Genomic DNA, 13,757 nt, shown 5'->3' with positions numbered 1-13,757 from the left:
TGAAATTCTTGATTGCTTACATTATGGTTAATCCCATAAATATAGTACTCTTATTGGCATCCTTTGTCACTGTCATTTTTGAGTCCATTGATTAAGTAAGTTATGAATGTTCACAATCATCAGTCGAATCCTAGAATTATCCTTCCAGCTCGGACGTAATTTTAAACATGAGCTGGATCTCGACCAATCAACTTGCCATCGATGGTACCCCTAAGCCTACTCAACTTATCAATCCTTAATCAGAGCGTTTGCTTCTGACCCCTTGATTTGGAAATCGTAAATTCCTTTGCATTTGAGCTTTGAATTAGTCAGTTGTTTCTATAATCTTATCTCCTTGCATTCTTTCTTCTTTTGGTTGAGTACCGATGCTCACATCAGATCCCTCGTGGACAACCATATCCTTTATTGGATTTTATCTGACAACATCCTTCATATTCAATAACCTTGTGAGCCTTTCCTCGGATACATAATGCCTTTAGTAAATTGTATCCTCTACTTCCTCAACCATGTCTACTTCCGAGCTTGAGTTATTTACTCCTAAAGTTTGTGGTATATGTTTCTAAGAATCCCTTATGGGTTGAACCTATACCTTCTCTAAACCGTGTGAACCCGAAAGTTTTCACGAGTCATACTCTTCTGGTGCTTCGTTAGATAAAATTTCAACACTACAACTTTTTTGAAGACAAGAAGTGAATGAAAGGTTATGCATTAAAGAAGTGAGAGTCAACCTTGAACTTTGTGTTCATGCCCATGGACCCGATGTGGAACTTATCATGAAAGCTTCTTGAAAAATATTTAATCAGTTGGGTAATTCTTTCGGTGTCATTAAATTGGATCCCTTGCAGCTATGGTTCCGATCATATTGTTCTTCTTTGATCCCATTTCTTGGGAAAGTTTAAGCATTTGTCTTATGCGGATCGATACCCCAGTCCAACCTTGACTTTGATCTATACCCGAGTATTACACTCTGGTATCTCGAGAATATCATCGAACTACATAACTTCTTATGGGTTCTTCATCAACTGTTATTTGTCACCGGCTCCAATTTTCCTGGGTTCTGGGTTGTCGTCAACCAAGAACACAAAATAGTGAATCGAGTCCACACTCCAATTCAATAACTCTAAGTATTTTTTGTTGCTTATGAGTTAATAATCCTTCAAGTCATCCCAAGCCTGATCGTCTATATCATTATCGTGCTAAATTTTAACTGTGCTACCTGGTCCTTCTTCCCGGAGCATAATTTTTGATGATGAGCTAAGCTTACGTCGATCTTCCTTATTATATCATTTCGCTTTGGACAGCAAGCTTGGTTTGGAGTTTTTGTCGTACCCTTGGTTCCATTAACCTTTCACTTCATCATTCCTTTGACTTGATGTCATCGCTGATCTATTACATCTTCCTCGAGCCTCTCGACAAAATTTGTCGTGATCATCATCAACATTTTGACTCCTTCGAGGATATCAATTGAATTCATGAAGGTAAGTGCCATCCTCGTCCCTTGGTAATTTGAGTTACCATCGACAACATCTTTACCTTCCTTTCATCACAAACTTGTTCATGTTATGGATGCAACTTGCTATCCAGTTTGTATTATGTTCTACCTTGAAGTATTACTGTCCTTTATGTCAAGGATGTTGCAAGGATTGCTTCACCTCTTAAGAATTCTTGGTACAGTGATACTTCTCACAAGCACCATTCTTTTTTGGTCCCCGTATTGACTAACCGGGAATATCAAAAAGTGAACGGTGTTGTTTGGATTCTGCCCTTCTAGCAACCGTATTGCTTTGAAGCTAATGGTCCACCGTTCATTCTTAGACTATTGGTTATTGAATCACCATTCTAACATTTATCATGTTACATGAGCCCATATTTCGGGTGCACCTATCAACCAATGTCTAATTGTGTATGTTTTCCTCGAGCATACCTCAATATATCATTTTAATCTAACAAATGTTATCTCCCTGTTCACATACTTGTGGAAATCCATATTTTGGAAATCTCGATGAATTGTCGCTGAGTTCATCAACCACCTCCACATTCTTTCCTTGGTTTAATGATGTGATTGGAACTTGCTTCCATAGTTCATTTACGGAGAATCTTACAATGTCATCTCGTCAATTTGTGTTGCACATTTTCTTCTCAGGCATCCTGAGTCCGAGGTATCCTGACACCAATCAGATCTGAATCTCGGTTAGATATGATGGTTGGAACATATTTCCAAGAGTTATAGCATTGGTCTTTATGTGACCCGGTGTAACACCCTCGATGCGGCTATATCTCCCACGTGTCGAAGCACGACTTAGAGGCATAACCGCATTGAAAGCAATGTCGCAAGTGAGGTAATCTTCGCAAACAACCCATGTAATACAATAAGGGAAAAGAATACATAGTTGGCTTACAATCGCCACTTCACACAATTACATGAATAAAGCATTACATCAACCAGATACAATCAAGGTCCGACTACGGAACCCAAAATAAAAGAAGACTACCCCAAAAGCTACACAGATCCCCGATCGTCCCGACTGGGCTCCGCTACTGATCAACTAGTATGAAACAACAGAAAGGACAAGATCTTCAACGAGATCCTCCTTGAGCTTGGTTGCATCACCTGCTCGGTTCAACGGCACCTGCAAGCTGGTTTTGGAAGTATCTGTGAGTCACGGGGACTCAGCAATCTCACACCCTCGCGATCAAGACTATTTAAGCTTATAGGTAAGGTAAAAGGTATGAGGTGGAGCTGCAGCAAGCGACTAGCATATATGGTGGCTAACATACGCAAATGAGAGCGAGAAGAGAAGGCAAAAGCACGGTCGAGAAACTATGATCAAGAAGTGATCCTAGAACAACCTACGTCAAGCATAACTCCAACACCGTGTTCACTTCCCGGACTCCGCCAGAAAGAGACCATCACGGTTACACACGCGGTTGATGTATTTTAATTAAGGTCAACTTCAGGTTTTCTACAACCGGATGTTAACAAAATCCCATCTTCCCATAACCGCGGGCACGGCTTTCGAAAGTTCAAATCCCTGCAGGGGTGTCCCAACTTAGCCCATCACAAGCTCTCATGGTTAACGAAGGATATTCCTTCTAGCAGGAAGACCCGATCAGACTCGGAATCCCGGTTACAAGACATTTCGACAATGGTAAAACAAGACCAGCAAAGCCACCCAGATGTGCCGACAAATCCCGATAGGAGCTGCACATATCTCGTTCTCAGGGCACACTGCATTGTTCAAACTTCTGGTAGGCCAGCCCAGAGTTGCCCCTGGTGGCCACCGGCGGCTGACAGGTTGGACCAACACTCATAGGAGCACTGGCCTGGGGGTTTAAATAAAGATGACCCTTGAGTCTGCAGAACCCAAGGGAAAGAAAAGGCTAGGTGGCAAATGGTAAAACCAAGGTTGGGCCTTGCTGGAGGAGTTTTATTCAAGGCGAACTGTCAAGGGTTTCCCATTATAACCCAACCGCGTAAGGAACGCAAAATCCGGGAACATAACACCGATATGACGGAAACTAGGGCGGCAAGAGTGGAACAAAACACCAGGCATAAGGCCGAGCCTTCCACCCTTTACCAAGTATATAGATGCATTAATTGAATAAGAGATATTGTGATATCCCAACAAGTAAACATGTTCCAACAAGGAACAACATCTCCATGTTCCAACAAGGAACAAACTTCAAACTTCACCTGCAACTAACAACACTATAAGAGGGGCTGAGCAAAGCGGTAACATAGCCAAACAACGGTTTGCTAGGATAAGGTGGGTTAGAGGCTTGGTTCAACAATATGGGAGGCATGACAAGCAAGTGGTAGGTATCGCAGCATAGGCATAGCAAAAGAGCGAGCAACTAGCAAGCAAAGATAGAAGTGATTTCGAGGGTATGGTCATCTTGCCTGAGATCCCGCAAGGAAGAAGAACGAGTCCATGAAGAAGACAAACGGACGTAGTCGAACGGTTCCTCACAAACGCGGCGTTATCGGAACTAGCCCGAAGAAACAACACCGGAAAGAAGCAAACAACATAGTAAACAACCAAGCATAACATGGCATGATGCACAACCAAGTATGATGCATGTCCGGTTTAATGAAGCATGGCATGTCAAAGTGCACAAGCAATCCTACAAATTAAGTGGAGCTCAATATGCAATGAGTTGCATATTGAGGAACACCACATCAATTATTTAGTTCTCTCTCGGTTATGAACCCAGCAATATTAAATGTAGTTAAACATGGCAAGATGGTGAAGCATAACAAAACTATACTATCTAAACAATTTAAATGGGGCCGGATATAACAAACAACGCATCCGGTAAATCCCCATATGCATTAGTAATTTAATGTAAACAACAATTTTAAACATTCTTGATGTTGTTATCATGATGCGGATGACATTGCAAGTTTATATGCAAAATTTATGAAAAAGTTGACATGATAAGATATGAGGCATTTGTCATCGTGGCGGAAAGAAAGGGATGCCACGGCAACGATACCAAAAACGGTGCCACGGCAACGTCCCGGTTCCGGTAACTCGATTAAGATACCGATGCAAAGGAGAAGTGTGCGGATGCGTGCAAAAGATGGTGGGGCACTCTCGGATACCAGGTGTCCCATGAGTCGACGATGGTGACAAGGCAAAAGAGGGGCAACGTGCACCGACAATTCGAGCACGGAGCAAGCACGACCAACTCATACATCACACATGCATTCGTTCACGAACGTCGTTCCGGCGGTTATACCTTCGAAGCGTGCGTTATCGGAGGGGTTCAAGTTTGATGCGGTGTAGGGGAAGTAGACGTTCCGCGACTGTAGTCGAAGTAGTTGTTCTCGTTTCGTAGTTGTTCGAGGTCGCGACCTGGAACTTGACGTCCACGGGGTCTTGCAGGTCAACGATCGTGGTTCACGTTTTGTAGCAGTTCGAGTCATCGGTGGAGGAACTTGGCGGTCCATGTAGTCGAACTTGGCGCATCCGAACGGTACTTGGGGTCTTCGGACATGCCGGACTCGGTTCTTGTGACGATAGTGGTACAAGGAACTTGTGTTCCGGTCGTGTAGTCATACTCGAGGTGGTCTTGACGAAACCAAGTTCGACGGTGTACTTGGCGTAATCCGAGTCGACAGTAGTTGTACACGCCAATCTTGGTCGAACTTGGAGGGACCTCGGTAGTCGTTCCCGTTCGTCTTGGTACTTTTGGCGCCATCTTGGCCTAGGCGACGGTAGTGGTACTTCCATGTAGACAGCAGCGGAACTTGATGCCTCATCCAACGTAGTCGTACTCGGTGTCCTCGGGGTATCGGCGGTAGTCGTACTCGAACCGGGGTCTCGCGGCGGGGCTTGAGGACGGGCGTGATGCGGGAGGAAAGCATGCGAGCAGGGGATCGCGGGTAGACACAAGCACTGCCGGCTGCCTCATCACTTCCTCCAGGAGACGATCGACGAAGGCAGCGGGACGGTTGAACGGGCAGCAAGGAGCGGCAGACCTCCGGATCTGGCCGGGCGAGCACGGTAGGGAAAAGCACGGGGGCCCTGCGTGCGGCGGAGGTGCAGGAGAGGTCCGGCGGCACGGGACCTCGAGGGACCCGGGCGCGAGGCTCCTGTGGCGGCGAACGACCGCAGCAAGTCGTCAGGGTCGCGCGTAGGGTGGCCTTCGGGAGTGAGGCAGGGGTTGCAGGAGTGCAAGGAGAGGAGCCCAACAGGGTTGGAGGGTTCGACGCGCTGGGAGCAGGTCCATGGCGAGGACTCGAGGGAGAGGGGTGGCGCAAGGTGAGGAGAAGCGGACGGAGTCCGGGAGGAAGGCTGGCCATGGGTCGGGCGAGCGCCCATGCGAGAGGAGGAAGGAGCGGGGGCATCGCTAGGTGGAAGGAGGGGAAGGGAGATCGAGGAGAGACGAGCGAGACAGGAGCGCTCGCTATCTCCTGGCAGCGTGAGGGAGATCGAGGGGAGACGAGGTCGAGGGAGCTTCTGGCAGCGCGAGGGAAAAGGGACGAAGGAGGTGGAGGGGATCGATAGGGATGGGGTCTCGCTCGGGCCTAGGGTTACCGGGGCGCGGTTGGGCCTTGGAGGCCGGCCCAAAAGAGAGGAGGAGTATGCTGGGCTTGCTGGATTGGGCTCTCCCTCTCCTCTCTTTATTCTTTAAACAAAAAGAAAATAGCGAGAGAGAGGAAAAAGAAGGGGGGGGTTAGGGAAAAGAGTTTGAGCAGGAGGACAATTTTCCTAGACTCATAAAAATAAACATGACCATAGAAAAATAGAAGTGGCAAGATGCAGGAATTAAATTCAAATTCATTTGAATATACTTCAAATGGTTTTGAATTGGGACTAGGTTCGGTGTGGCCAAAATGTTCGGGTTTTTGGTGGAGCTCCGGAATATGATGAAAGAATATATGGCAATGTTGGAGACCAAGACTTAAGATAACAACAGCATTGGGATATTTGCAAGTGTGTTTATGGGTGAATCCAAATTATTGGAATATTTAATATAGCTCCCTAATATCGGGAGGATATGTTATAAAGAGAATCACCACATGAATTCCCTCGGTATAAATGGATCGAAGATCCATACGGTTTATTTAGTTGAGTTAAGAAAAGAAATGACATGATGGCATGATGACATGATGCAATGCACACGATGCAAAGATGAATGCAACATTTGAAACAAATCACACAACGAAACCCGGAAACCCCGGAAGGCATCTGAGGCTCCGGTCTTGGGGCGTTACAACACTCCACCACTACGAGAGGATCTCGTCCCGAGATCTAGAATGGCACCGGAGGGAAAACGGAAGAGAAAGAGAAGAGGTAAGACTAAGTTGCTTCTTTGACAAACAAGTGAAACCAAAGAACCTTGAAAAGGTTAAGCCATCTCGAGAAAAGAATACAATGGAGATGAATGAAGTTGAAAGCACTCTGTTAGGAAAGAGGAACAAGGAAGAACAAATTCGGACATCACTCCGATTGAAAAGAAAAGGAATTGAATAAGAACTTGATAAGATGAGAAGATACTTGAAGAAATCACAACACACTATCTCCGGAACTATTGAATGAATGGAGCAAGGGGTAAGAAAGATCTCAGACAGCACTCCGGTTAAAAAGAGATGCAAGGCTTGATAAGGCGAAAAAGAACTTGAGAAAAAGGGCACAACACTCCGGTTAAATGGATAGGCATGAAAAGAACATGATGTTTGACAAAACGAGATGATGGGTTGAAAAGAGCAACATGACAATGCCTCCGGAACAAAAGAATAGAAGATAGATAATTGAAATAGGATAATGGAGAAGAAAAGCCAACTTCTGCCACGAAAGAGCTTGACAAGGCATCTTTTAGGAGAAGGGTCGAACGGAATTGTTGGAAAACCAACAACGGAAGGACAAGATTGAAGTGGGCTTATAGAAGGCATCTCAACATTATGAGGTGACAACTTGCCACTCACGGAAAAGATTTGATTGGATTGATATGACCAAGGAGAGGAGAAAATATTTCACCGGAAGGATAGATGAAGAACTTGGGTCACTTATAAGCACCATAATTAGCAACAATCCTTAGGGAAGGCTTTAGGTGGAATATAACCCAAGATAACTCCAATGAAGAGGTTGATGGATTTAAAATACCCCATTCTTAACAACATGTGAATCATGAGCCATGAACTCAAATTATCAAGAATGACATAATACCACCTCCAATAATATGGTAAAAGAATTGCACTCCGGACTGCACGAAGAAGAATACTTGAGCTCCTTAGAAAAGAATGTTGATGAAAAACTTGGAGAAGGAATTAAATCCTTGATGAACCATCATGTAGAACCTTCATGAAGAACTCCGGTAACAAAAGGATAATGAGAAAAAAAAGAAGTTGAAAAACACAAGGTGAAGCCTTGCGATGATTTAAATGGATCTTCGCGATGAAATAATTGGGAGAACTCGGAACTCCGGTAAAACAAAGATGAATAATTGAGATCAAGAATTTTATGAGCCTCCGGAATAAGGAATTGAGTTCACTCGATGAAACAAGAATAAGAATTACATTATGCTTCTCCTTCACCAATTAAATTGATGACAAACAATGGATTTGACATATTACTTATTCTCATAGAAAGATTAAGAGAGATATAACATAAACTTGGGGAGATCTTCAACGAATCACCGGTCGGGATCGAAAAGAACGAATGAATTGATATGATAACGAAGGAAGAGACATCTTGAACGAACCACCGTAAGAATTGAAAATGAACGAAGATAACATAAAGAAACACCGGGAAGAATTAGCAAATGATTGAAGATACATGAGAGAGTCTAGATACATGAGAATGAAGGGATCACGAACTAATTATAGATCACATGAATGATGCACCGGTAAGATTTGGATAACGGGAGCTGAAAGCTGGAATGAATAATCCTGAGATGATGGGCTCTGGATAATCAAACTGAGAAGAATCTTGAATTACTCTGGATGGGTGAAAAGAATTCTCGCAATCAAAACAATTATGAGAAGATGGCAGCAAGCTAGAATCACGAACCTTGAGAGAACGGATAAGATATGAAGGAAAAATCTTCTTCGGTCTTCAAAACCTGAGAATGGCGACGAGAAACACCAACAATAAATGTTGAGACACTTCGGAATGATTAAAAGAGGAGAGGTTGAGCCAACGATGAAAAGATTTTGACATATCTAGGAGAAGACATTTGACTGATGATAAATCATTCTTACGTCAAACTTCAAAAGGAATTTGAGAATACCTCCGGGAAAATAAGAAGAGTCAGGTAAGACCCTGGAAAAAGATCCGTGGGTTAGGGCCCACTCAAAAGAAACACCGTAGAACGATTACTTGAAAAGGAGAATTCACCGGTTGAATTAAATGGTTTGAATGAGATAACACCCTCAAAAATAGGTTGAACGGATCTTGAATGAGAATACGAGCCTTCGGAGATATCTTTAGCACTCCGGAACAATGAACATCCAGCGGGAAATGATTAAGAGGCGCACCGGCATGAGAAGGTAATTGAAACGAGGAAAAGGATATGATCAACACCAAAGCTTGATTTGAATCCACCGGGGAAGAAAAAGAACGAATAATGATGAACTTGAGGCTTCATTAAAATCTTCTTGAGAATCACCGGATAAGAATATTGACGGAAAAGGATGGAGAGACTACACAAGAATAAAAAGATACTTGATTAATACATCGGATTCCTTGAAGAAAAAGGGTGGGAGGGAGGGAAAAGCAAAGGCAGCTTGGGACGAATGGAACAAACACCGTTGAGAAGAACTGATAATTGATCTTGTTGATATTGAAATGATCGGATCCACTTGACGAGAGACACACCGATTGAGAAGGATTGACATGACAATCTCAATTATCAAGAAGGATTGGTATTCACATCGAAGTATGAGAACACCGTTTAGGAAAAGGTATGGAATCAACATTTGACTTCGAAGCAACTCGAATACCACAATCCAAAACAAAACAAAGGATTGGCTTGAAAAATAAGCCGGAACAAACATATGATAGAGATTTCGTCCGAAGTTTTCATGGTGGGGCCTACACGGGCTCGATCGTACAGCACCATCATGTACAAGGCAGTGCACATGACATATGAAGCGTCCCCGAGTCGGCATAGCCAAGGACTCTTTAAGACACAACGAGACCACTGTAAAACCAACCGTGAATAGGCGGACCACTAGACGTCGAACCCCAATTTCGTATCATACATCTGTCGAAAAGATATCCTAAGAGCTACTTGAATTCCCACTTATAAACTCCTGAAATTTTCCGGTTATGCAATCAGGTGTTGGGGATACAGGGGAAGCATAATATCTCACCCCAAAACTAGCAAATCCTACATCCAGCTGTATCCATCCTTCAACACATAACCAAGAAACCTTCTAAAATCGTCTACCTCAACCTTCGAAAAGCATCCGTTATACGAGTTATGGCAATACTCCCGAACACCCGCCCCAGTACTGGGTGGCGTCGAGGTTATCTCACCAACAACTGCATAAAAGAGATTTTCGATGTCGGCGAAACTAAACTCAGGTATTCCAGAACTACAACGATAAAATTGTGACGACAACACCTCGGAGCTCAACTCCCCGGGACATTGCCACAACCCCTAAATGTTAGGAGGCACCAAGAACAATGTTCTCGTCACAAAACCATCGGAACGATTACAAGATACCCGCGTGATCCTAAAATTTTTTTTAGTGAAATTTGAGAAGAGAAGAGTTAAAACTCTACGTCAGGATGCCTTACCAGAGCGATGAAGGGACTGGGGAGTAAAAAGAATTCCTAAACTCTCCGATATATAATTCCTAAATGACTCAAAACTTTTTTTCTAGACTCAACAATGCCAGCTATTCGATCAAGCAGGGGGCTCCTAAGGTCGGGGAAGGCTCTGATACCAACTTGTAACACCCTCGATGCGGCTATATCTCCCACGTGTCGAAGCACGACTTAGAGGCATAACTGCATTGAAAGCAATGTCGCAAGTGAGGTAATCTTCGCAAACAACCCATGTAATACAATAAGGGAAAAGAATACATAGTTGGCTTACAATCGCCACTTCACACAATTACATGAATAAAGCATTACATCAACCAAATACAATCAAGGTCCGACTACGGAACCCAAAATAAAAGAAGACTACCCCAAAAGCTACACAGATCCCCGATCGTCCCGACTGGGCTCCGCTACTGATCAACTAGTATGAAACAACAGAAAGGACAAGATTTTCAACGAGCTCCTCCTTGAGCTTGGTTGCATCACCTGCTCGGTTCAACGGCACCTGCAAGCTGGTTTTGGAAGTATCTGTGAGTCACGGGGACTCAGCAATCTCACACCCTCACGATCAAGACTATTTAAGCTTATAGGTAAGGTAAAAGGTATGAGGTGGAGCTGCAGCAAGCGACTAGCATATATGGTGGCTAACGTACGCAAATGAGAGCGAGAAGAGAAGGCAAAAGCACGGTCGAGAAACTATGATCAAGAAGTGATCCTAGAACAACCTACGTCAAGCATAACTCCAACACCGTGTTCACTTCCCGGACTCCGCCGGAAAGAGACCATCACGGTTACACACGCGGTTGATGTATTTTAATTAAGGTCAATTTCAGGTTTTCTACAACCGGACATTAACAAAATCCCATCTTCCCATAACCGCGGGCACGGCTTTCGAAAGTTCAAATCCCTGCAGGGGTGTCCCAACTTAGCCCATCACAAGCTCTCACGGTCAACGAAGGATATTCCTTCTAGCAGGAAGACCCGATCAGACTCGGAATCCCGATTACAAGACATTTCGACAATGGTAAAACAAGACCAGCAAAGCCACCCGGATGTGCCGACAAATCCCGATAGGAGCTGCACATATCTCGTTCTCAGGGCACACTGGATTGTTCAAACTTCCGGTAGGCCAGCCCAGAGTTGCCCCTGGTGGCCACCGACGGCTGACAGGTTGGACCAACACTCAGAGGAGCACTGGCCCGGGGGTTTAAATAAAGATGACCCATGAGTCTGCAGAACCCAAGGGAAAGAAAAGGCTAGGTGGCAAATGGTAAAACCAAGGTTGGGCCTTGCTGGAGGAGTTTTATTCAAGGCGAACTGTCAAGGGTTTCCCATTATAACCCAACCGCGTAAGGAACGCAAAATCCGGGAACATAACACCGATATGACAGAAACTAGGGCGGCAAGAGTGGAACAAAACACCAGGCATAAGGCCGAGCCTTCCACCCTTTACCAAGTATATAGATGCATTAATTGAATAAGAGATATTGTGATATCCCAACAAGTAAACATGTTCCAACAAGGAACAACATCTCCATGTTCCAACAAGGAACAAACTTCAAACTTCACCTGCAACTAACAACACTATAAGAGGGGCTGAGCAAAGCGGTAACATAGCCAAACAACGGTTTGCTAGGATAAGGTGGGTTAGAGGCTTGGTTCAACAATATGGGAGGCATGACAAGCAAGTGGTAGGTATCGCAGCATAGGCATAGCAAAAGAGCGAGCAACTAGCAAGCAAAGATAGAAGTGATTTCGAGGGTATGGTCATCTTGCCTGAGATCCCGCAAGGAAGAAGAACGAGTCCATGAAGAAGACAAACGGACGTAGTCGAACGGTTCCTCACAAACGCGGCGTTATCGGAACTAGCCCGAAGAAACAACACCGGAAAGAAGCAAACAACATAGTAAACAACCAAGCATAACATGGCATGATGCACAACCAAGTATGATGCATGTCCGGTTTAATGAAGCATGGCATGTCAAAGTGCACAAGCAATCCTACAAATTAAGTGGAGCTCAATATGCAATGAGTTGCATATTGAGGAACACCACATCAATTATTTAGTTCTCTCTCGGTTATGAACCCAGCAATATTAAATGTAGTTAAACATGGCAAGATGGTGAAGCATAACAAAACTATACTATCTAAACAATTTAAATGGGGCCGGATATAACAAACAACGCATCCGGTAAATCCCCATATGCATTAGTAATTTAATGTAAACAACAATTTTAAACATTCTTGATGTTGTTATCATGATGCGGATGACATTGCAAGTTTATATGGAAAATTTATGAAAAAGTTGACATGATAAGATATGAGGCATTTGTCATCGTGGCGGAAAGAAAGGGATGCCACGGCAACGATACCAAAAACGGTGCCACGGCAACGTCCCGGTTCCGGTAACTCGATTAAGATACCGATGCAAAGGAGAAGTGTGCGGATGCGTGCAAAAGATGGTAGGGCACTCTCGGATACCGGGTGTCCCATGAGTCGACGATGGTGACAAGGCAAAAGAGGGGCAACGTGCACCGACAATTCGAGCACGGAGCAAGCACGACCAACTCATACATCACACATGCATTCGTTCACGAACGTCGTTCCGGCGGTTATACCTTCGAAGCGTGCGTTATCGGAGGGGTTCAAGTTTGATGCGGTGTAGGGGAAGTAGACGTTCCGCGACTGTAGTCGAAGTAGTTGTTCTCGTTTCGTAGTTGTTCGAGGTCGCGACCTGGAACTTGACGTCCACGGGGTCTTGCAGGTCAACGATCGTGGTTCACGTTTTGTAGCAGTTCGAGTCATCGGTGGAGGAACTTGGCGGTCCATGTAGTCGAACTTGGCGCATCCGAACGGTACTTGGGGTCTTCGGACATGCCGGACTCGGTTCTTGTGACGATAGTGGTACAAGGAACTTGTGTTCCGGTCGTGTAGTCGTACTCGAGGTGGTCTTGACGAAACCAAGTCCGACGGTGTACTTGGCGTAATCCGAGTCGACAGTAGTTGTACACGCCAATCTTGGTCGAACTTGGAGGGACCTCGGTAGTCGTTCCCGTTCGTCTTGGTACTTTTGGCGCCATCTTGGCCTAGGCGACGGTAGTGGTACTTCCATGTAGACAGCCGCGGAACTTGATGCCTCATCCAACGTAGTCGTACTCGGTGTCCTCGGGGTATCGGCGGTAGTCATACTCGAACCGGGGTCTCGCGGCGGGGCTTGAGGACGGGCGTGATGCGGGAGGAAAGCATGCGAGCAGGGGATCGCGGGTAGACACAGGCGCTGCCGGCTGCCTCGTCACTTCCTCGAGGAGACGATCGACGAACGCAGTGGGACGATTGAACGGGCAGCAAGGAGCGGCAGACCTCCGGATCTGGCCGGGCGAGCACGGTAGGGAAAAGCACGGGGGCCCTGCGTGCGGCAGAGGTGCAGGAGAGGTCCGGCGGCACGGGACCTCGAGGGAACCGGGCGCGAGGCTCCTG

Source organism: Triticum urartu, chromosome 1A (genome assembly GCF_056163025.1).
Source record: "Triticum urartu cultivar PI428250 chromosome 1A, HENAU_Tu73, whole genome shotgun sequence".
Lineage (NCBI taxonomy): Eukaryota > Viridiplantae > Streptophyta > Magnoliopsida > Poales > Poaceae > Triticum > Triticum urartu.
The sequence above is the reverse complement of the archived record's forward strand: the minus strand, read 5'-3'. Positions refer to the sequence as shown.